Raw genomic sequence first — 23470 nt, 5'->3', positions numbered from 1 at the left:
TGCTCAACTTGGGTATAGAGCTTCTGCCAAAATTGCCCAATTTGCCAGCAAGAAGTAATCTTCCTCGACTCTTTCCTTAGGGGCAGTAAATGATGGCTCACTGAGCCCAGAAAACAAACCGTTGAGCAGATACCAACCCCATCTTACAGCAGACAACTAAGAGAGTTTCTTGGGATTGCTGGGTTTTGCAGGTTATGCATAAATGGGTTTGCGTCCTTAGCTGCTCCTTTATACCCGCTGTTAAAGGGAGATGCCCAATTTCAATGGACCCCTGAGTACCAGGAAGTTTTAGATAACATCTAAGGACACTGACACTGAACACCTCAACTTTACTGAGCACAGCCTGCAATTATAGAAAGCCCTACACTACGTTAAAAATGCACGTCAACTCACTCACATTGGTTCAAAGAAACTGCAGGCATTCCTGAAGGATTAAGAACAGAGTTTTCCACTAACCGACTCACAGCGAAAGGAAATAACTGAACCGGTAACAAAAGCCTGTCGGGTCAGTCAATTTTTTAATGCTTACCCTTCCAAGTTTCTTAGAGGAAAGCACCTACGAGGAACCAGACCAGGAAAATTCTGGGAAGTGGACATTACTGAAATTAAGCCAGCAAGGTAAGGACTTAAATATCTCCTAGTCTTTGTAGATACATTTTCAGGATGGATTGAAGCCTTACACACACACACACACACACACACACACAGAAAAAAAAAAAAAAAAAACAACGGCGCAAATGGTTCTCAAGAAGATCCTGGAAGATATTTTTCCAAGATACGGTCTGTCTAAGGTAATAGGGTCTGATAATGGACTTGTGTTCATGGCCCAGGTAAGTCAGGTGTGGATTAATTGTAAGTTACATTATGCTTATATACCCCAGAGCTCAGGAGAGGTAGAAAAAATAAATAGAACCATTAAAGAGACCTTAACGAAATTAAGCTTAGAGACCGGCATTAAAGATTGGACTATGCTCCTGCCTAATGCACTGTTTCATGTGAGAAATACTCCCTCTGTTTCTTTGTGTAACCTCACCCCCTATGAAATTCTCTATGATGCCCATCATCCAGTAAGGGACCTAATCCCCAACTCTAAGGCCTAACAATCCTTTCCACACCCCTTGCTTGACAGACTTAAAGCCATTGAAAGAACTCAGTGATAACTGTGGAAACAGCTGGCCACTGCCTACCAACCTGGGGGCGAGGGGATTCCACATCAATATCAAGTAAGGGACTTCGTCTACATAAGACAACATCAGGTGTCATCCCTAGAACCCCGCTGGAAAGGAACATACCAGGTGCTACTTATAACACCTACAGCGGTAAAAGTAGACAGAATCACTTTTTGGATCCATGCCTCTCATCAAAAGCCTTCGCTGTGTCCAGCCTCTGGTTGGAAACTGGAAAAGACTGGTAACCATTTCAAATTGCGTATTCGCTATGTGGACAAGACTATAGACTCTCCCCTTGGCCACCAGTACTCCTAACCCTCATCAGCCTGTTCAGCAGTGAAGGCTGATCTCAAATCCTACTAGACAAGAAGTATGGTATATCTCGCATACAGCCCCCTTAGGGACCTGGTGACTATCTCTCCACCCACACATTTTTCAGCTTGGTATAGGTCTTTCCTATTGAGATAACCCTGATGAAGAGGATCCCACTAAAGTTCCACTAAATCCCTTCCGTTCCATAGATAATTGAAACAAACATTATGGATGCACGGAAACGCGAGCCAGATTCAGGTTGGCTAGACTAGATTACTATTTATGCCCGGCGGACTATCAAAGCCACAAACAGCCATGGCTGTGTGGGGGAAAAGCCAACTTCTTGTGTAACTCATGGGGATGTGAGCATACAGGGGCTGCCTGGTGGAACCCAAACTCCTCATCAAATTCAGTACACAGCATTGGCCATATTACCAATTAGAAAACTAAAAACTATGGCCCCCAGAGGTTCTCTAGATCCTCAAATTCTGCGTGACATTTTTAACTTCGGCAAGTGCTCAAAAGGGGAAAATTCCCCTATGCGGAATCCTTTTCCCTCCTTTACTCACATCCTGTACTATGCTTCTCCAATAGTTCCTCACCCTCAGCCTTCTGCTCTAGACTCTCTGCTGTCACTCCCACCTCAGCAACCTGATTTCTCCCCTCCAATTACTAGATCAAAAACCCAAACCTCCGCCAGTTCTCAGACCATTGCCCCCTTGCTGAGGTAGCAGGTACCGAGGTACCCCTCCACTCACTCACTCCTCTCTTTTTCTGTCTGTGCCTGCACTAGGTCCCACCAAGTCCTCTAAGAAGCTAAACCAAAGCTCAAACCAGCTGAGAAGAGCCCTCAGACCCCTATCCAAGATGTAATAAAAATGGCCTTTAAAGTTGCTTTGTCATCACTGAAAACAAGTTTCTAAGAATTTAAAGTCCCTCACAGGCTTTTTGGAATGCTCACTCCCATCTTCACCTCTGCTCTACCTCTTCTACTGCTCAAGTTTTGTTCTAGGAAAATCCCAAACCCCTTTTCCATTATTCTTTTACATCTCATCTTCCTCATTCTCAGATCCACGGAGCTGCTCTCAGCCTCGCCTTCCCCGTCTTCCCCCTCTGTACCAGGTCCATAGATATGTCTTAAATAACCTTCTCCAGAAGTCTTCACCGAGGCTTACATTAGGTCTTTCAGCAAAAGAGCCCCTCTGAAAGAGTTCAATGTAGATAAACTTCCACTTTTCGTGTTGCCCTGTTCTACTTGGCCACTGGCTGGAAAAATCACCACCCCTAAGCTTGACACCGCCTTACTAGGGTTTCACAAAATATGTGAAAAAAGCCTCTGTCCTTGAGCTGGGGCTTCACAGAGATGGCTACATTTCTAAGATAAAAAAGTTACCAACTGGGCTTCATGGAGACAGCTGGCAGGAAGAAAAAAGAGACAAAAAAGCTCTCCCTTTCCAAGGTGTCCTTGAAAAGTTAATTTGCCCAGAACAGAGGAACAAAAACAGAAACAAAAACTGATTTTTGTGAATTTCTACAGACTGTGAACTTCTGAGCCACTTCCCTTACATGTTGGGTACAAATTCTAAAACTACCGAAACTTGGGGTTCAGGGGATTAATTGATTACAACAGAAGCAATGCCCTCTAAATCCGGATGCAACCAAATAAGGCTGTTTTTCTGTGTTTGGTGCTATCTTAGGTTCCTTTCCTTGTCCGTCCCTACAACAGTATAATTCTATACACTTTAACATTATTTATGTTTTCATAAAATGGTCAATATATGTGATAATTATGTAATGATGCAGATGTTTTCCAGAGTTCTCTATCATGATGTAGGTTTATTTAAAGATCAAATAGGGGGGCATACAACCCGGTTCCACTGGGAACCTGTATCCCTCACTTTAGCCATCCTATTAGAAATAATAGTTGCTGAAGGGGTGGACTAGTCCATGAGACACAACAAAGACACAATTAGAAGCAGAAATACGCCAAAACTTAAAGACATTAAAAACTGACATCACAGCTTTACAGGAATTTTAACCTCTCTCTTTCTGAAGTTGTTTTACAAAGCAGGCGAGTGTTGGACCTCCTCTTCATGAGAGAAAGGTGACTTTTTGCTTGCTTTGAGGGAAGAATGTTGTTTTTATGCCGACAATACTGGAGTTGTAAAAGAATCTATGAGTAAATTAAGAAAACGACTTGAAGAGCGTCAAAGAGAGACAGAGGCCCCAAAAGGGAGGTTTGAGTCTTGGTTCACATAGTGACCTGATTAACTACGCTTTTATCTTCCATGGCCGGTCCATTAAAAATCCTCATATTATTGCTAACTGTAGGACCCTGTTTGCTCAACCGTGTAGTTTCCTTTCTAAACCAAATCGAACCTGTTATTAATCCTAAACATACACTGTTCTCTCAATCTAATTTTACAGAAGAGCAGGGACAGAATTGGTATTAAAATACAGGAATATAGAGGATCTTCCACCTGCTGAAAACCTCAAAGGTCCACGCAGAAATGATCCCTGGAGAAGATGTAGGCAAGTATGAAGGACCTGAGAGAACAAAAGTCTTCCAATGCAAACAACCTGCTCAGGATGAAGGGATGTGTCTGAATCAGCCACTCTCTTCTTAATGTAGAGAAGATGGACCAAAGCAGGCATGTGTTGAGAGCTGCTCCTGCATGCCTATGGTTGACATACCTCTCTGACCTGTGAAAGTGTCACAGGAAGTAGGAGCAGCCTCCTTCTCATGGGAACCTTGGAAGCAACTGTTAGGACAAAGTTGTTGCCAAGGCAGTGACCTCATTCAGTTCCAAAAGGAAGTGACCTCACCTAACTTCCTTGGTGATGGAACTCTCAGAACTTGGAATCCAGGAAGCCAGGCACCCATAGCCAGTCCCAGTCCCAGTCCCAGTGGTCAAACTTATTTTGATTTCCCAAGGACAGACTCTGTCTTTCTTGGGACCTACTGATGTAAGGATGGCCAAATGCAAGGAAAGCTATGAAGAGGGGCCTTTCCTGAGAAAGCAGGCAGTGGCTCACCGATGGCTCCTGACAACTTCACAGAGTTGGCCAAAAAGACCAGATTTGAGACAGAATAGGCTATTTCCAGGGAACATAGTAAGTCCCACCAGTCAGAGGACACTCCGGATAGTCACAGACCTACTTGGGGGAAGGAGGTGCCTTTGTGGTGTGGGTGTGGGTTTGTGGTTTTGTCTCATGTTCTGAGAATAGGTATGAAAGAAGGTTTGTTTTGTTTGGAGTGAACTGTTTCTAGTAAGTCGTTTGACAAGGCGAGAATTTCTATGTCTGTGTATCCCACTGTGTCCGTGGTTGTAGACATTAGAAAAGAGAATGCATCAATAAATATGTCCTGTCTAGTAGAAAGCTTCCCAGCATTCATCCTGCCCTATTTATGAATGGACTGCAGCTTGCCTTATTGATGTGCAACACCTGCTATCTTCCTTAGTTTCTGTTTTATTCCTGAATTCTGGCCACACTCCAGAATAGGTTCATGGTTTTCTGTTTAAGATATGTACAACCTCGAAGCTCTGTGACATGACCATGTACTGTATAGCTGAAGGGAATGGTGAGCATCTCAGAAAACTCAGATATCAGTGTGACCAGGAAAGTCTCAGTGGATATACCCTGCTTGGGGCCTTTTGTTTACCTATTCTTCTGTTGCCCTGAATGTCAGGAAGGTCTTTTCCTCAGTCCACCACTTTGTGAAGCCTGAAGAAAACAGTTTTCAAATGGAAATGAATGGGCATTACCTGTGGCTCTTTGCTTAATTGCTTTGGAAAGGATGTGTCTGAATCAGCCTATTTACCCTGTGTGAGGCTGTGGCTTAGATTCTCAGCACCTGATGGATCTAAAGAAAGATCCCATGTGTACATCCAAAACCAAAATGGCCAAAAGAGCAGTCCTTGTGGATGAAGTCTCTCGCCTTCCTCTGTAACTTTCCTGACCTCCTTCAAGTCAGATTAGGGATCCTTTGGGTCAAATGAGTTCTTCAAAGCCCTGCAGAGGCTAGCCCATAGTTGCTTGGGTTTTCTCAAGACTCCAATTCACATAAAGAATCCAAACCCCACAGTCATTTGGCCTCAAATTGAAGAAGTGGAGCAGTATTAACAGGAGGCCTATTTAATCTCTTCTGGTTCACAAGAAGGGTGTCCAGGCCACCCTGAATTTAGGCAAGTTAGGTGCAAGAGAGCTTATTTTGGACACGGTCTTGGGCTGTGCCCCTCATGGAAAACTCCAGCCATAGGTCATTGTGAGTGTCTATATGGAAGAGGATGAGCGCCACGTTGGAGTGTTTTGGTTTAAATTGTGGTCATTTGGGTGGCGGTTGGAAGAGATGACTTGGTCCACATGTTCTTGAACTCTGGTGTGATTCCCTTAGAGTCTGAGTTCTGGAACTGACCTCAGAGAAGTATTGCCATGAATAGTGTTGAGATTTTCGGAAGCCAGGCATGAGGGTCGCCCTTGGAAACTGAGTTCTAGGCCCAGGGTGGCTTTCCACAGAGCACTGAGCCTCTCAGCCAGGATACCACAAATTTTATTCTGAAAGACTTGGCACCCATAGTTGAGAGTCAAAACTCATATGGACCTCACATTGTAGACCTAAATGAGCATAACATCATATGATCTTTTGGTCACTCTTTGGGAAGCCTTACCTGTGAGTGTTCTCCAGAGATTTCATTGAAATGAGCTTCCTAACCATTTAATGGTTCCTGAAAGAATTGAAACTCACAGTGCCTCCAACTTCATCCTTGAAAAATGGCTAGATAAATACCATGAAATTTTTGAATTTCCCATCACCAGGTGGCACTGGAAAACCTTTTGATGTCCTGTTGCTTATCATGAATATACCAGACAGTGCCTTGATTGACTGGGTTTCATGTAAATGGTGTAGAACAGAGATGCCAGTAAGTTGGACTCTGTTGAGTAGTAGGTTAGAGCAGTGGTGGGCAGGTATGTGATAAAACATCTGTGGTGGGGCCATGTGGATCTTCCATTGGCTTCCAAATGGCTTGTGACTGACATGGTGCTGCCAGCAGAACCTTCCATGTAAAGGCAAGTTGTTATATGGAGAGGTTTCAGGACATTGTTCAGAATCCGGTTGCTATGGTCAAGGGGGCAAGATATGTGGGATAGGATCCTGGTTCTTGTATCCTCCTGCAAAACCTGACCCACCATACATGACAGAACTTCCTCTTGCACTGTGACCCAGTTGAATTCTTTGTATTTCGTGAAGCAAATACCAAACTCCCAGTGCAGCAGGAAGAAACACCACGAAAATGGAAGATGACCATATGCCTTCAGAGTGCACACCGGCACACATTTAGCCCCCAGTGGCCACAGTTTACCTAAAAAGAGAATTCAGCCCTGCTGCCTCATTGGGAAATAAGAAACCATGTCCTCCAGGTCTCATAGATTCAGACCAAGCTTTTATGGTCTCCCTAGAAAGGAAGGTAAAGCTCTTGACAACAACATATTTTTCAAGTGCCCAACCTCACAGGCAGTTTCTCAAGAAGTCTCTAGGCAAGCAGACCTCCATGTTTGTGGAGTTTTTACCCTGTCCCATACTTTTGGAAACTACTCTACCAATTCCAAGGTTGTAAGCTCCTGAGCATATTCCATTCCACATATTTATTCACAGATTTTCTAAATCTTCTCCTCTAATTGTGTCTTACTTGGGGTGAAGGAATTGTCAAGGCATTGTTCTGGTTGAGAGTGGGAATAATTTTGTGTAGCACATATTTACATACACATTGGATTTATTGTTCAATTTTCCATTCGAAATACTGAATCCTTGACACTAACCAATACCCTACTAGACTCTGACTACTAATTATAATATGATGGAGAAAAATAACCCAAACAGAATAGAAATACTAGCACTTCAGAGGAGGCATGGTGTATAGTTGGTCTTGCCTTTTGCATGATATAGGGTAGGAGTTATAAATCTTGTCAATTTTTTGTTGAAATAGTTCTGCATGTGTTTTTAAAGTTAACACATATGTGAATTCCTGTCTCCATTATTCTGTAGCCTATTCAGCACATGTATTTTTATACGCACATATAGAATCCTACCTGGTATCACATGCATATTCTTTAGAGGTGGCTAACTTGGCAGATGCAAAGTGTGAGAAGAGATCACTCCTCATTACTGCTTTTGGAACTGAAAATTCAGACTATGAGTGAGCTTCTTAGTTGAAGAACATTATACATAAATCCATGTTCAGTAAAATTAATATTTTGGATCTGTGGATGATATATATTTCACAATGAATTTTAATTGGCATATATATTGCTACTTTTTAATGTCTCTGTGTGTGTGTGTGTGTGTATATATATATATATATATATATATATATATATATATATATACATATATATATACTCTCTAGATTTTTTAAAATATAAAATATATGTGTCCTATTATACACTCCCTAAATTCATTCTTGTTCATGTATGTGGTTTTATATTAAACTTTTCATAAGATTATTTTAAAAATATTCATCCACCTGAAATACATATTTGTTTTCTAGTACTAAAAAGTTACTTCAGTGAATGGTGCAAACAAATCCTTATATTTTTACAGTAGCTGACCCACTTTAACATCAATGCAAGTAAATTCCTATGGGACATGATGTGTATTTTGACGTTCATTTTTATTAAACACTGGTACATTACTCTTTCTGCAGTTTTTGTACATCATAGAATATACATTTCATCCACAAGTTCACAAATTTAAAGAAATTTGTAACACATTCAATCACTTCCTGCTTCAGAACATATGTATTCCTCCTTGTTTTTGACTGGTCATTTCATGAGACTTCTTTCCAAACACATTATTTTCGATTTCCATAATCAATTTTGAAGCAAAATTCACACACTCTTTATGATAAACCACAACCATAATATTACCATTAGATGTATTACTGGTTGGAATGAATGTATATATATCAATATATGATTCCTGTGTATTTTCAGATATCAATTCAATCCATTATTTAAAGTTGGAACAAGTTATATTATTTATTCCCAGTATGGTCTATTCATGCATTATCTCTATATTCATACATACATGGTACACCTATATGTACCCCCAATACTAATTTAGACCCCTTCTTAAGATTGCTCCAAGAAATGGTGCAAGAAATACTCATGTCACCTGATCTACATATACGTTTTATCACAGTAATATTCTGGCCACAAAATGCAAAGTCACACTTACGATTGTACCAAAGCCTAAATGGAATGTGAGTATGGGTTATGAAAATCACCCATGTCCACGTTTCCTAATGCTCTCAAATGTCAATCCTATTGGTGACTACATATTTGTTACTTCCTTAGATTATATATTCAATCTCAAGCCTTTTGAAAATATCTATTGCTATCACTCACTTTATACTTTGCTTGATTTCCTAATGTCTCTATTGATATCTGCTTTCCTACATATTTTCTCCAGTTCATCACTGTGACTGAGTCTTCACATGTGCTGACATTTACATTTTCTGTCTACCTGAAAACCTATTGCTAAAGAACTATTTGTCCAAATGCTATTCACACTTTTTTCTAATCCTACCAACTATCTTCCTAATCCTACCGACTCTCCCTCTTTGAATGGTTGTTCTCCTCAACATTCAATCATCCAAGGTATCAGGTCCTATGCCATTGTGTATAGATTTATCTGAGACATCTGTGCAGAACATAATTAAAAGCTAAGTATCCCAATCAAGGACCCAATGCCCTTCTGGGCTTCAAATCTTACCGAGATTTCTATTTTCATTCATATATTTCACCTATATAATCTTATAAATATCGCAGGTTCCCAATACCATTATTCATCCAGCAGAATGATCCTAACCCAAATCAAACATGTTATTAACCCTAACCATACACTGTTCCCTCAATCTAACTTTACAGAAGAGCAGGGACAGAGTTGGTCTTACAATACAGGAATGTAGGAGATCTTCAACCTGCGGAGAACCTCAAAGGTCCATGCAGAAATGATCCCTAAAGAAGATGTAGGCAGCTATGAAGGACCTGAGAGTGCGAAAGTCATCTTTCATGACAAAAAAAAAAAAAACAGGTCAGGATGAAGGGGTGTGTCTGAAGCAGTGTCTCTCTTCTTAATGTAGAGAAGATAGACCAAACCAGGCTTGTGTGGAGAGCTGTTCCCGGGTGCCTATGCTTGATATTCCATTCTAACTTGTGAAAGTGTCATAGGAAGTAGGGGCAGGATCCATCTCATGGACCCTTGGAAGCAACTATTAGGACAAAGTAGTTGCCAAGGCAGTGACCTCATTCAGTTCTAGACGAAGTGACCTATGTCACTTTCTTGTTGATGGAACACTCTGAACTTGGGATCCAGGAAGCCAGGCACCCTGAGGCAGTCCCAGTCCAAGTCCCAGTGGTCTCAAATGTTTGGATTTAAGAAGGACAGAGTCAGTCTTTCTTGGCAACTACTAAATTGAAGATGGAAAAATGCCAGGATAGCTCTGAAGAGGGGCTTTACCTGAAGAAACAGGCAGTGGCTCACTGCTGGCTCCTGATAACTTCACAGTTTTGGCCAAGGAGACCAGATCTGACATAGGACAGCCCATTTCGGGGGAACATAGTATGACCCACCAGTCAAAAGACGCTCCAGATAGTCACAGACCTATTTGGGGAAAGAAGGTGCCTTTGTGGGTGTGTGTGTGTGTGTGTGTGTGTTTGTGATTTTGTCTCATGTTTTGAGAATATGTAGGAAAGTCGGTTTGTTTGGTTTGGAGTGGACTGTTTCTAGTAAGTCCTTTGAGAAGGCGAGTGTTTCTATGTCTGGGTATCCCACTCTGTCCGTGGTTGTAGACAATAGAAAAGAGAATGCATCAATAGATGTGTCCTGTCTAGTAGAAATCTTCGCAGAATTCATCCTGTCCAATTTATGAATGGACTGCAGGTTACCTTATGGATGGGCAACACCTACTACCTTCCTACGTTCCTGATTTCTTCCTGAATTCTTGCCACTCTCCCATAGGCTCATGGTTTTGTGTTCAAGATATGTATCTCCTCCACAATCTGGGACATGGCCATGTACTGGATAGCTGAAGAGAATGGTGAATATCTCAGAAAACTCAGATATCAATGTGACCAGGAAAGTCTCAGTGGAGAAAATCTGCTTTGGGATTTTGCTTACCTATTGTTCTGTTGCCCTGAATGTAATGAAGGTCTTTGCCTAAGGCCACACATTTCCAAAGCCTGAAAAAAAAAAAACAGTTTTCAAATGGAAATAAATGGGCATCACCTCTGGCTCCTGGCTTAATTGCTTTGCAAAGGGATATGTCTGAATCAGCCTCTTAGTGCAGTTTGAGATTATCACTTAGATTCTCAGCACCTGATGGATCTAAAGAAAGATCCCATGTGTGCATCCAAATCCAAAATGGCCAAAAGAGAAGTCATTGTGATGAAGTCTCTTGCCTTCCTCTGTAAGGTTCCTGATCTCCATCAAGTGAGAAGAGGGATCTTTGGGTCAACTGAGTTCTTCAAGCCCTGCAGAGGCTAGCCCATAGGTGCTTGGGTTTTCTCATGACTGCAAATCACATAAAGAAACTATACCCGACAGTCAGTATGCCTCAAATTGGAAAAGCGGAACAGTATTAATGGCAGGCCTCTTTGATCAGTCCTGGTATACAGGAACGTTATCCAGGAAACACTGACTTTAGACAAATGAAGGGCAATGGAGCTTATTTTGACATTGTCTTGGACTGTGTGCCTCATAAAAACTTCCAGCCAAGGTTATGATGAGTGTCTATATGGAAGAAAATGAGGGCCATGTGGGAGTGTTTTGGTTTTAATTCTGGTCATTGGTGTGGCGGTTGGAAGAGATGACTGGGTCAACTGGGCTTGAACTCTGGTGTGTTTCCACGTAGAGACTGAGTTCTGAAACTGATCTCAGAGAAGTATTGCCATGAATTGTGTTGGGATTTTAGGAGGCCACGCATGAGAGTCGCCCTTAGAACCTGAGATCTAGGACCAGGGTGGCTTTCCACAAAGAACTGGGAATCTCAGCCTGGATATCACATGATTTTATTCTGAAAGACTTGGCAGCCATAGTTGAGAGTCAAAAGACATAGGACCTCACATTGTAGACCTCAATGGTCCTGGCTTCAAGTGACCTTTTGTCCACTCTTTGGAAAGCCTTGCCTGTGAGAGTTCTCTAGAATTTTCTTTGAAATGAACTTTCTCAACATTTAATGGTTCCTGAATAATTGAAATCCACAGTGCATCCAACGTCATCCTTGAAAAATGGCTAGATAAATACCACGAAATTTTTGAAATTTCCATGACCAGGTGGAACTGCAGAAACTTTCGATGTCCTGTTGCTTATCATGAGTGTACCAGACAGTGCCTTGATTGACAGGGTTTCATGAAAATTGTTTAGAACAGAGATGCCAGTATTTTGGAGCCTGCTGAGTAGTGGGCCTAGAGCAGTGGTGGACAGGTATGTGATAATACATCATGGTGGGGCCATTTGTATCTGCCATTGGCTTCCAAATGGCTTGTAACTGACAGAGTGCAGACATCAGACCCTTATATGTAAAGGCATCTTGTTATATGGAGTAGTTTCAGGGCAATGTTCAGAATCAGGTTGCTATGGACAAGGGGGCAATCTTTGAGAGATAGAAGCCTGGTTGGTGAATTTTCTTGCAGACCCTGACCCACCACAGAACTACCTCAAGCACTGTTTCCCAGTTTAACTCCTTGTATTTCGTGAAGCATGAACCAAACTACAAGTGCAGCAGCAAGAAACACCACGAAAAGTGGAGGATGACCAAATGGTTTCACAGTCCACACGGGGAGAAAATAAGCCCCCAGTGCCCACAGTTTACCTACAAAGAGAGAATTCAGCACTGCTGCCTCGTGTTCATTGGAAAATAAGAAACGTTGTCCTCCAGGTCACATAGATGCAGACCCAGCTTTGAGGGTCTCACTACAAAGGAAGCTTAACTCCTGACAACAACCTATATTTCAGTGCCCAACTTCACTGGCAGTTTCTCAAAAATTTTTAGGCAAGTAGAGCTTCATGTTTGTGGAGTGTGTACCCTGTCCTTACTTTTGGAAACTCCTATACCACCTCCAAGTTTGTGCACTCCTGAGCATTTTTGATTCCAGAAATGTAATCACAGATTTTGTAACTCTTCTACTCTAATTGTGTCTTCCTTGGGGCGAAGGTAATGACAAGGCATTGTTCTGGATGAGAGTCGGAAGATTAATTTTCCTATTTTCCATTTGAAATTCTGAATCCCTGACACTAACCCATATTCTACTAGACTCTGACTACTAATTCTAATATGATGGAAAAAAATAATCCAAACAGTACATAAATACTTGCAGTTCAGAGTTGGACTTGCCATTTTCATGATAAAGGGTAGGTGTTATAAATCTATTCAATATTTAATTGAAATAGTTCTCCATGTGTTTTTAAAGTTAACAAATATGTGAATTACTGTCTCCCATTCTCTGGAGCCTATTCAGCACATGTATTTTTATATGCACAAATAGAATCCTACAAGGTATCATACGTACATCCTTGTGAGGTATATGACTTAGCAGATACAAAGTGTGAGAAGTGATCACTCCTCCTAAACGCTGTTGAAAATGAAAATTCAACCTATGGGTGAGCTTCCCAGTGGAACAACATTATACATAAACCCATGTTCACTAAAATGAATGTTTTTGCATCTTTATGATATATATTTCATGATGAATTTCGATTGGCATATATATTGCTACTTTTTAATGTCTGTGTTTGTTTGTGTGTGTGTGTGTGTATATATGTATATATATATATATATATATATATATATATATATATATATATATATATATATTCTCCATATTTTTAAAAATATGAAATATTTGTGTCTTATATACACTCCTAAATTCATTCATGTTCATGTATGTGGATTAATAATCAACTTTTCACAAGATTATTCTCAGAAATATTCATCCACCAGAAATACATATTTGTTTCCTAGTACTGAAAACTAACTTCAGTAAAAGGTGCATACAAATCCTAATTTGTCTACATTAACTGACCCAGTTTAACATCAATGCATGTAGGTTCCTATGGGACATGATGTGTATTTTGACGTTAATTTTTATTCCACATTGGTACATTACCATTTCTTCAGTTTATGCACATCTTAGTATATATATTTTATTCATTAGTTAGCAAATTTATTGGCATTTGTTTCACTTTCAATCACTTCCTGCTCCAGAACACATGTATTCCTCTTTGTTTCTTGACTGGTCTATTCATGAGACTTTTTTCCAAATATATTATTTTCGATTTCCATAATCAATTTTGAACCAAAACTCACACACCCTTCATGATAAACCATAACCCTAAGATGATTGTTAGATATATAACTGGTTGGAATGAATGATTGCATATCAATATAAAATTTCTTATAAATTTTCAGATATTTATTCAATCCATTATTTAAAGTGGATCCAGTTATATTATTTATTCACAGTATGGTCTATTCATGCATTATGTCTATATTCATAGAAACAGGGTACACCTATTTGTACCCCCATACTAATTTGTAAGTCTTCAAAATATTGCTTTCAAAATTGGTGGAAGAAATACTCTTGTTACCTGATCTACATACACATTTTATTACAGAAATATTCTGGACACAAAAAGCAAAGGTCACACTTACAATTGTACCAAAGCGTAAATGGAAAGTGAGCATGGATTACTAAAAACATCCATGTCCAGGTTGCCTAATGCTCTCAAATATCAATTCTATTTTTGACTACATATTTGTTTCTTCCTAAGATTATATATTCAACTTCAAACTTGTTGAAAATGTCTAACCCTATCACACAATTTATACTTTGCTTGATTTTCTAATGTCTCTATTGATATCTGCTTTCCTATATTTTACCCCAGTTCATCATTGTGACTGACTCTTCACATGTGCTTACATTTACATACACTCTCTACCCGAAATCTTATTGCTAAAGAACTTTTGGTCCAAATCCTATACTCACTCTTCTTTCTAAACCTACCGACTACCTTCCTAATCCTACCGACTTTCGCTTTTTGACTGGATGTTCTCTTCAACATTCAATATCCAAGGTACAAGGTCCGATGCCAGTGTATATTGATTTATCTGAGACATCTGTGCTGCACATTACTCAAAGCTAAGTATCCCACTCAAGTCCCCAATGCCCTTCTGGGTTTCAAATCTTACCTAGATTTCTGCTTTCATACTTATGTTTCACATATATACTCTTGTAAATATCGCATTTTGCCAATACCATTATTCATCCCGCAGAATGATTTGTAACCCAAATTGAACATGTTATTAACCCTAACCATACACTGTTCCCTCAGTATAACTTACTTAAGAGCAGGGACAGTGTGGGTCTTACAATATAGCAATGTAGATAATCTTCCACCTGCTGAGAACCTCAAAGATCCATGGAGAAATGATCCTTGCAGAAGATATAGGCAGCTATGTATGACCTGAGAGACCAATAGTCATCTTCCATGGCAAACAACCTGGTCAGGATTAATTGATGGTCTGAATCAGCCTCTCTCTTCTTAATGAAGAGAAGATGGACTGAACCAGGCCTCTGTGGAGAGCTGTTCCCTGGTACCTATGGTTGATATACCATTCTAACTTCTGAATATGTCACAGGATGTTGGGGCAGCCTCCATCTCATTGGAACCCTGGAAGCAACTGTTAGCACAAAGTGGTTACCAAGGCAGTGACCATATTCAGTTCCTAAAAGAAGTGACCTCACTTCACGTCCTTGGTGATGGAATTCTCTGAACCTGGGATCCAGGAAGGAAGGCACCCAGAGCCAGTCCCACTCCCAGTTCCAGTGGGCTAACTTGTTTGCTTTTCCCAAAGACATAGTCAGTCTTTCTTGGTACCTACTGATGTGAGGATGGCCAAATGCCAGCAGAGCTCTGAAGAGGGGCCTTTTCTGAGTAAGCAGGTAGTGGCTCACCGTTGGCTCCTGACAACTTCACAGAGTTTGCCAAGGAGACCAGATCTGAAACAGGACAGGCCATTTTGGGGGAATATAATATGGCCCACAAGTCAGAAGACACTCCGGATAGTCACAGACCTATTTGGGGGAAGGAAGTGCCTTTGCCATTGTAGGTGTGAGTTTGTGGTTTTTTCTCATGTTCTGAGAATAAGTAGGAAAGGTGGTTTGTTTGGTTTGGAGTGGACTGTTTCTAGTAAGTCGTTTGACATGGTGAGTGATTCTAGGTCTGTGTATCCCACTGTATCCATGGTTGTAGACATTAGAAAAGAGAATGCATCAATAGATGTGTTGTCTCTAGTTGAAAGCTTCCCCGCATTCATTCTGCCCAATTAATGAATGGACTGCAGCTTGCCTTATGGATGGGCAACATCTACTATCTTCTAAAGTTCCTGTTTTCTTCGTGAATTCTGGCCACTCTCCAGAATAGGCTCATGGTTTTGTTTCCCAAATATGTAACACCACAAGGTTCTGTGACATGGCCATGTACTGGATAGCTGAAGGGAATGGGAGCATCTAAGAAAACTCAGATTTCAGTGTGACCAGTAATGTCTCAGTGGAGAAACCCTTCTTTGGGCCATTTGCTTACTTCTATTTCTATTACCCTGAATGTCAGGAAGGTCTTTGCCTCAGGCCACCCCTTTGTGTAGCCTGAAGAAAACTGTTTTCATATGGAAATGTATGGACATCACCTGTGGCTCTTTGCTTAATTGATTTGGAATGGGATGTGTCTGAATCAGCCTCTTGTCCTTGTATGAGGTTGTGGCTTGGATTCTCAGGACCTGATGGATCTAAAGAAAGATCCCATGTGCTTCCAAAACTAAAATGGCCAAAAGAGCAGTCATTGTGGATGAATATTTTTGCGTTCTTGTTTTAGGTTCCTGACCTCCATCAAGTGAGAATAGGGATCCTTTGGGTCAAATGAGTTCTTGAAATCCCTGCAGAGGCTAGCCCATATTTGCTTCGGTTTTCTCATGACTCCAAATCACATAAAGAATCTATTCCCTACAGCCAGTAGGCCTCAAATTTGAGAAGTGGAACACTTTAACAGCAGGAATATTTGATCATTCCTGGTTCACAGGAAGAGTGTCCAGGCCATCATGATTTTAGGCAAATGAGGGGCATGTGATCTTATTTGGACACTACCTTGGGCTCATAGAAACCTCCAGCTAGAGGTTATGATGAGTGTCTACATGGAAGAAGATGATGGCCCTGTGTTTAATGTGAGCATGTATTACTAACAACATCCATGTCCTGATTAACTAATGATCTCAAATATCATTCTTATTGGTGACTACATATTTGTTTCTTCCTAAGATTATATATTCAAACTCAAACCTGTTAAAAACGTCTTATCCTATCACTCACTTTGTACTTTGCCTGATTTCCTAATGTCTCTATTGATATCTGCTTTCCTACACATTTTCCCCAGTTCATCACTGTGACTGACTCTTCACATATGCTGACATTTACATTCACTCTCTAACCAAAACCGTATATCTAAATAACTTTTGGAACTATCCCTTTTTGTCTGGACGATCTCTTCCTCATTCAGTCATCCAAGGTACAAGGTCCTATGCCATTGTATATCGATTTATCTGAGACAACTTTGCAGAAATAATTCAAAGCTAAGTATCCCAATCAAGGGCCCAGTGTTCATCTGGGTTTCAAATCTTTCCTAGATTTCTGTATTCATACTTATATTACACCTATATATGCTTGTAAATATCGGAGGTTCCCAATACCACTATTCATCTCGCAGAATGATTCCTAACCCAAATCGAACATGTTATTAACCCTAACCATGCACTGTTCCCTCAATTTAACTTTACGAAGAGCAGGGACAGAGTTGGTGTTATAATACAGGTAGGTAGGGGATCTTCCACCTGTTGAGAACCTCAAGTTCCATGCAGAAATAAACCCTGGAAAAGATGTAGGCAGCTATGAAGGACCTGAGAGAGCAACAGTCATCTTCCTTGGTAAAATACCTGGTCAGGATGAAGTGATGTGTCTGAATAAGCCTCTCTCTTCTAAATGTAGAGAAGACGGACCAAACTAGGTCTGTGTGGTGAGTTGTTAACATGGGCCTATGGTTGATATACCATTCTATCTTGTGAATGTGACACAGGAAGTAGGGGCAGCCTCTCTCTCATGGGATCCTTGGAAGCAAATGTTAGGATAAAGTGGTTGCCAAGGTAGTGACCTCATTCAGTTCCTGAAGGAAGTGACCTACCTCACTTCCTTGGTGATGGAACTCTCTGAACTTGGGATCCAGGAAGCCAGGCACTCAGAGTCAGTCCCAGTCCCAGTCCCAGTGGGTTCACTTGTTTGGATTTACCAAGGACAGAGTCGGTCTTTCTTGGTACATACTGATGTGTGGATGGCTAAATGCCAGGAAAGCTCTGAAGAGGGGCCTTTCCTGAGAAAGCAGGTAGTGACTCACTGATTGATGCTGACAACTTTACAGAGTTGGTAAAGGAGACCTGATCTCAGACAGGACAGTCCATTTCGAGGGAGCAGAGTAAGGCCCATCAGTCTGAGGACACTCTGGATAGTCACAGACCTACTTGGGTAATGGAGGTGCCTTTGTGGGTGTGGGTGTGAATTTTTGGTTTTGTATCATGTTCTGAGAATAGGTAGGAAAGGCAGTATGTTTGGTTTGGAGTGGACTGTTTTTAGTAAGTCATTTGACATGGCGAGTGTTTCTATGTTTGTGTATCCCACTTTCCGTGGTTGTAGATATTAGAAAAGTGAATGCATCAATGGATGTGTCCTGTCTAGTAGAAAGCATCTCAGCACACATCCTTCCCAATTTATGAATGGACTGTGGCTTGCCTTATATGGGCAACACCTACTTCTTTCCTTAGTTCCTGTTTTCTTCCTGAATTCTGGCCACTCTCCAGAATAGGCTCATGGTTTTGTGTCCAAGATATGAACCTCCGTCGAGTTCTGTGACATGGCCATGTATTGGATAGATGAAGGGAATTGGGAGCATCTCAGAAAACTCGGATATCAGTGTGACCAGTAAAGTCTCAGTAGAGAAACCCTGCTTTGTGCCTTTTGCTTACCTACTGTTCTGTTGACCTGAATGTCAGGAAGGTCTTTTCCTCAGGCCACCAGTTTGTGAAGCCTGAAGAAAACTGCTTTCAATTGGAAATGAATGAGCATCACCTGTGTATCTTTGATTTATTGCTTTGGAAAGGGATGTGTCTGAATCATCCTTTCGACTCTGAGAGAGGCTGTGGCTTTGATTTTCAGCACCTGATGGATCTAAAGAAAGATCCCATGTGTGCATCCAAAACCAAAATGGCAAAAAGATCAGTCATTGTGGATGAAGTTTCTTGCTTCCTCTGTTAGGTTCCTGACCTCCATCAAGTAAGTATAGGGATCCTTTGAGACAAATGAGTTCTTCAAAGCCCTGCAGCAGTGCTTGGGTTCTCACATGACTCCAAATCACATAAAGAATCTGTACCTCACAGTCAGTAGGCTTCAAAATGAAGAAACAGAGCAGTATTACTCGCAGGCCTATTTGATCAATCCTGGTTTACAGGAAGGGTGTCCAGGAAACCCTGACTTTAGGAAAATGAGGGGCAAGGGAACTTATTTTGGACACTGTCTTGGGCTGCGCCCCTTATGGAAACCTCCACCCAGAGGTTATGATCAATGTCTACATGGAAGAATATGAGGGCCATGTGGGAGTATTTTGGTTTTAATTGAACATATTATTAACACAAACCATACACTGTTCCCTCAATCTAAGTATTCAGAAAAGCAGGGACAGATTTGGTCTTACAATTCAGGAATGCACGGGATCTTCCACCTGCTGAAAACTTCAAAGTTCCATGCAGAAATGATCCCTGGAGAAGATGTAGGCAGCTATGAAGGACCTGAGAGAGCAAAAGGCATCTTCCATGGCAAAAAACCTGGTCAGGATGAAGGGTTGTGTCTGAATCAGATTCTCTCTTCTTAATGTAGAGGAGATGAACCAAACTAGGCCTGTGTGGAGAGCTGTTCCCAGGTGACTATGGTTTCTATACCATTCTAACTTGTGAAAGTGTCACAGGAAGTAGGGACATCCTCCATGTTATGAGACCTTAGGAAGCAAATGTTAGGAGAAATTGGTTGCCAAGGCAGTGACCTCATTCAGTTCCTAAAGGAAGTGACCTCACCTCACATCCTTGTTGATGGAACTCTCCAAATTTGGGTTCCAGGAAGCCAGGCACCCAGACCCAGTCCCAGCACCAGTTCCAGTGTTCTCACTTGTTTGGATTTTCCAAGGACAGAGTCAGTCTTTTGTGGTACCTACTTATGTGAGAATGGCCAAATTCCAGGAAAATTCTGAAAAGGGGCCCTTCGGGAGAAAACAGGTAGAGGCTCACTGCTGGCTCCTGACAACTTCACAGAGTTGACCAAGGAGTCCAGATCTGAAACAGGACAGACTATTTCTGGGGAACATAGGATTGCCTCCAGTCAGAGGTCACTCTGGATAGTTCCAGACCTACTTGGGGGAAGGAGGTGCCTTTGTGATTGTGGGTGTGGGTTTGTGGTTTTTTCTTTTGTTTTGAGAATAGTTAGGAAAGGGGGTGTGTTTGGTTTGGAGTGGACTGTTTCTAGTTAGTCCTTTGACAAGGCGAGTGTTTATAGGTCTGTGTATCTCACTGTGTCCGTGGTTGTAGACATTAGAAAAGAGAATGCCTCAATGGGTGTATCCTCTCAAGGAGAAACCTTCCCAGCATTCATCCGGCACAATTTATGAATGGAGTGTTGCTTGCCTTATCAATGGGCAACACCAACTATCTTCCTACGTTCCTGTTTTCTTCCTGAATTCTGGCCACTCTCCAGAATAAGCTCATGATTTTGTGTCCAATATATGTACCACTTCCAAGCTCTGTGACATGGCCATGTACTGGATAGCTGAAGGGAATGGCAAGCATCTCAGAAAACTCAGATATCAGTGTAGCCAGTAAAGTCTCAGTGGAGAAACCCTGCTTTGGGCCTTTTGATTACCTATTGTTATGTTGCACTGAATATCAGGAAAGTCTTTGTCTCAGGCCACCCCTTTGTGAAACCTGAAGAAAACAGTTTTCACATGGAAATGAATGGGCATTACCTTTGTGTTTACAATAAAACCTTCACAGATTTGCCTCTCATTAACTTAAAAATACTTTTAGATTGTATCTCAGTGTAAAAAGTAACATGGAACTGTACATATCTTATTGATAACAAGTCCAATTATAGAACACAAATGATATACATAAATCTCCAACATGTTTTGCTTTTAAGCCTAGAATTACCATACAACCTTAGAACACCAGCTTGATACAATGGTCTTTGGAAGCTTCTACCTTACAAACTTGTATACCTGGAAGATATGAACACATTAACACAACAATTACATTGATGTTTTTGTAATAAACAAGTTTAGATTTTAAAGAAATAACATGGCACAATTTTATAAAAACAGTACTTGTTTTACCAGCTGTTTAATTTTTTAAGATTACTTGCTCAAAACTTACACATATAACCAAGTTACACAAACCTTTTTTTATTATTTACTTAAACCCTTTTAATTACTTAATCATATAGACTCTCTTATCCAGAAACATATTTTTCCTCTATTAGATCAATATCTAGAACCTTTTAGATTCTCTTTTCCATCTACTAACCTCTTTCTGTTCACATTTCAATACAATACTTGTAAATTTCTGAATTTAAGCAGATTATTTTATAGACATCTACATTTTATTAGGGCCTTTTTGAAAACCTAGAAAACTTATATGCCTAATTTTAAAGACATCTTTATTTTTATCTGTTTACCCAATTTGAATTAAAACATATGAATCACGTGAATCAAAGACATTTGGATACATTTTTAAATTTTTCATGAGCGCTCCTCATCTGTCAATTGTCATATCACTGCATGATATATGGACATACACACATACAGACATACCAACATACAACACATAACACAAATGTAACACATAACACAATAGTAAAGGCCTTGTAGCTTTTTCAGGTGAAATCTCCATTGTAATGCTAAAAACTCCAGAGTCAATAAAAAATAGAACTGATCAGAAAACATTAACCCATCAGCAGAATCAAGATCATGAGCTCAAAAAAAAAATTACAGAATCTAAGAAAAGCAAGAGTCCTAAAAAAGATGACTGGCCGGTAATTAGTAAATACCATATAATATACTTTTTTGGTTAGGTCTAGTTTGAGTTCAGGTAAAAAGACACTTTTACTCTTTTTTATCTGTCTCCTGCTGAGTGCTGCAGGCTTCTTTTATTTGCATATCAACTTAAGTCCTTCCTGAGGTCTGGAAAACTGGAAAGACTGGAATTCTGAGCAGAAACCTCAGGCCTAAGGCATTTTAGCTATAAGTCATAATTTCCAGGTTTGGATGTTGAAAATTTTGATGCAAGTTTAAGATGTAATTCTCAAAATTTTATTTCTTTAGATTTTTCTACACTAGAAAAACTTGCTCACACAAAACTGAAAGTAGGATCATTTTTTGATAATATTAAAGCCACCATCAGAAGATGTTTCTATAGGATCATTAAGCCCCTTTCTTTGTTATGAAGTTTCTAATAGTATTAAGTTACATTAAATTGGCTGAAAAATTTTTAAAAAGAACCACACACTACCATGTGTATCCGAAATTAAGCTTTAAAAAATTCCAAGACTGTTGCTAATTAATGTCATTTCAATAAGCCAGACCAACGTTTTAATTTAGTACCATTTTTTAAAATCTTACACACTGATGGGAATAGATACCATATCATAATTTATTATCTTTGCCCAAGTTAATGCACTGGTATATCTAGTGAAATTTTTTCAGGCTGCCTATTTCAAAATTAAAACTCTTTAATTTTTTTTATCCTAAGTATTTAAGTTTCCTAGCATGAACTACCTGAAATCAAACTAAACAATTGTTTAAACCCAACTTTTAACTGTAAGATAGTGCAATGCTTTAGAAACCCATTTAGATACCAGATGGTTAAAATAAAAAAATCATTTTTAGATACACATTCACCCTAGATCATCCCCAATAAACAATCTATAATATCAACATATTAATGCATTCATTGTCCCTTTTGTTAAGTAAACAGAGGTGGAGAAATCCTTAAAGTGCACGTAAGGAATACGGGAGTTCCCCACAACAAAATGGCTCTGGCAGCTGCTGGGGGTCCCTTAGGCTCACCATTTACTTACAGGATTAGTTCCTCTGGTTTGCTTTGACCCCAGGCACCAGGCATATTCTATGTCTCCCAACTTTGCAGTAGTCAGCTCCCCAAAATTTTATCCTCTGCTTGAAGTTGTTTTGAGTGCTAGGCTTCCCCAAGAGGGCAGAGTGGGGTTTATTTAAAGTCCCCTCTGGGGTGTCAAAATTTATGACTGAAGGCTTGGTTCCCATCCCAAAGCCAATTGGTGCCAATTTAATAATGAGGACAGGGTTTTGAGAAAAGTTTAAGCGAGATATCAAAGTTCTTAGACCCCAGACATTTCTCTCTGCATTGGGCATGCTAAAGCCAACTACGGGAAGAAAAGAAATCACTGCTTCCATAATCTTGCTTAACAAAGGGGAGTAAAGTTTATCAAAGTTCTTTAAAGCACAGCTAAGAGAGGTGTAAAAGGTGATAACAGAAAAACTGGCAGTTCTATTGACTTTTGGTCCCTCACAGGAGAAGCATTAGTTTAAAATTTAGCTAAAGTAACTTCCACATATGTAAGGCAGGTTGGAACTCGGGACTCTGCATCGGTCCAAACAATGCCATCACATTTAACAGAAACACAGATAAAATGACACACAAAGACCAACATGCAGCTCCCGTTTGTTCACAACCCCAAGATCTACAATCTTGTGACTCAGGGAGAATGGAGGGAAGAGGGGGAGGAGAAGAAGGATTGAGTGATAGGATCCTGGGTGA

Source organism: Callospermophilus lateralis, chromosome 13 (genome assembly GCF_048772815.1).
Source record: "Callospermophilus lateralis isolate mCalLat2 chromosome 13, mCalLat2.hap1, whole genome shotgun sequence".
NCBI lineage: Eukaryota > Metazoa > Chordata > Mammalia > Rodentia > Sciuridae > Callospermophilus > Callospermophilus lateralis.
The sequence above is the reverse complement of the archived record's forward strand: the minus strand, read 5'-3'. Positions refer to the sequence as shown.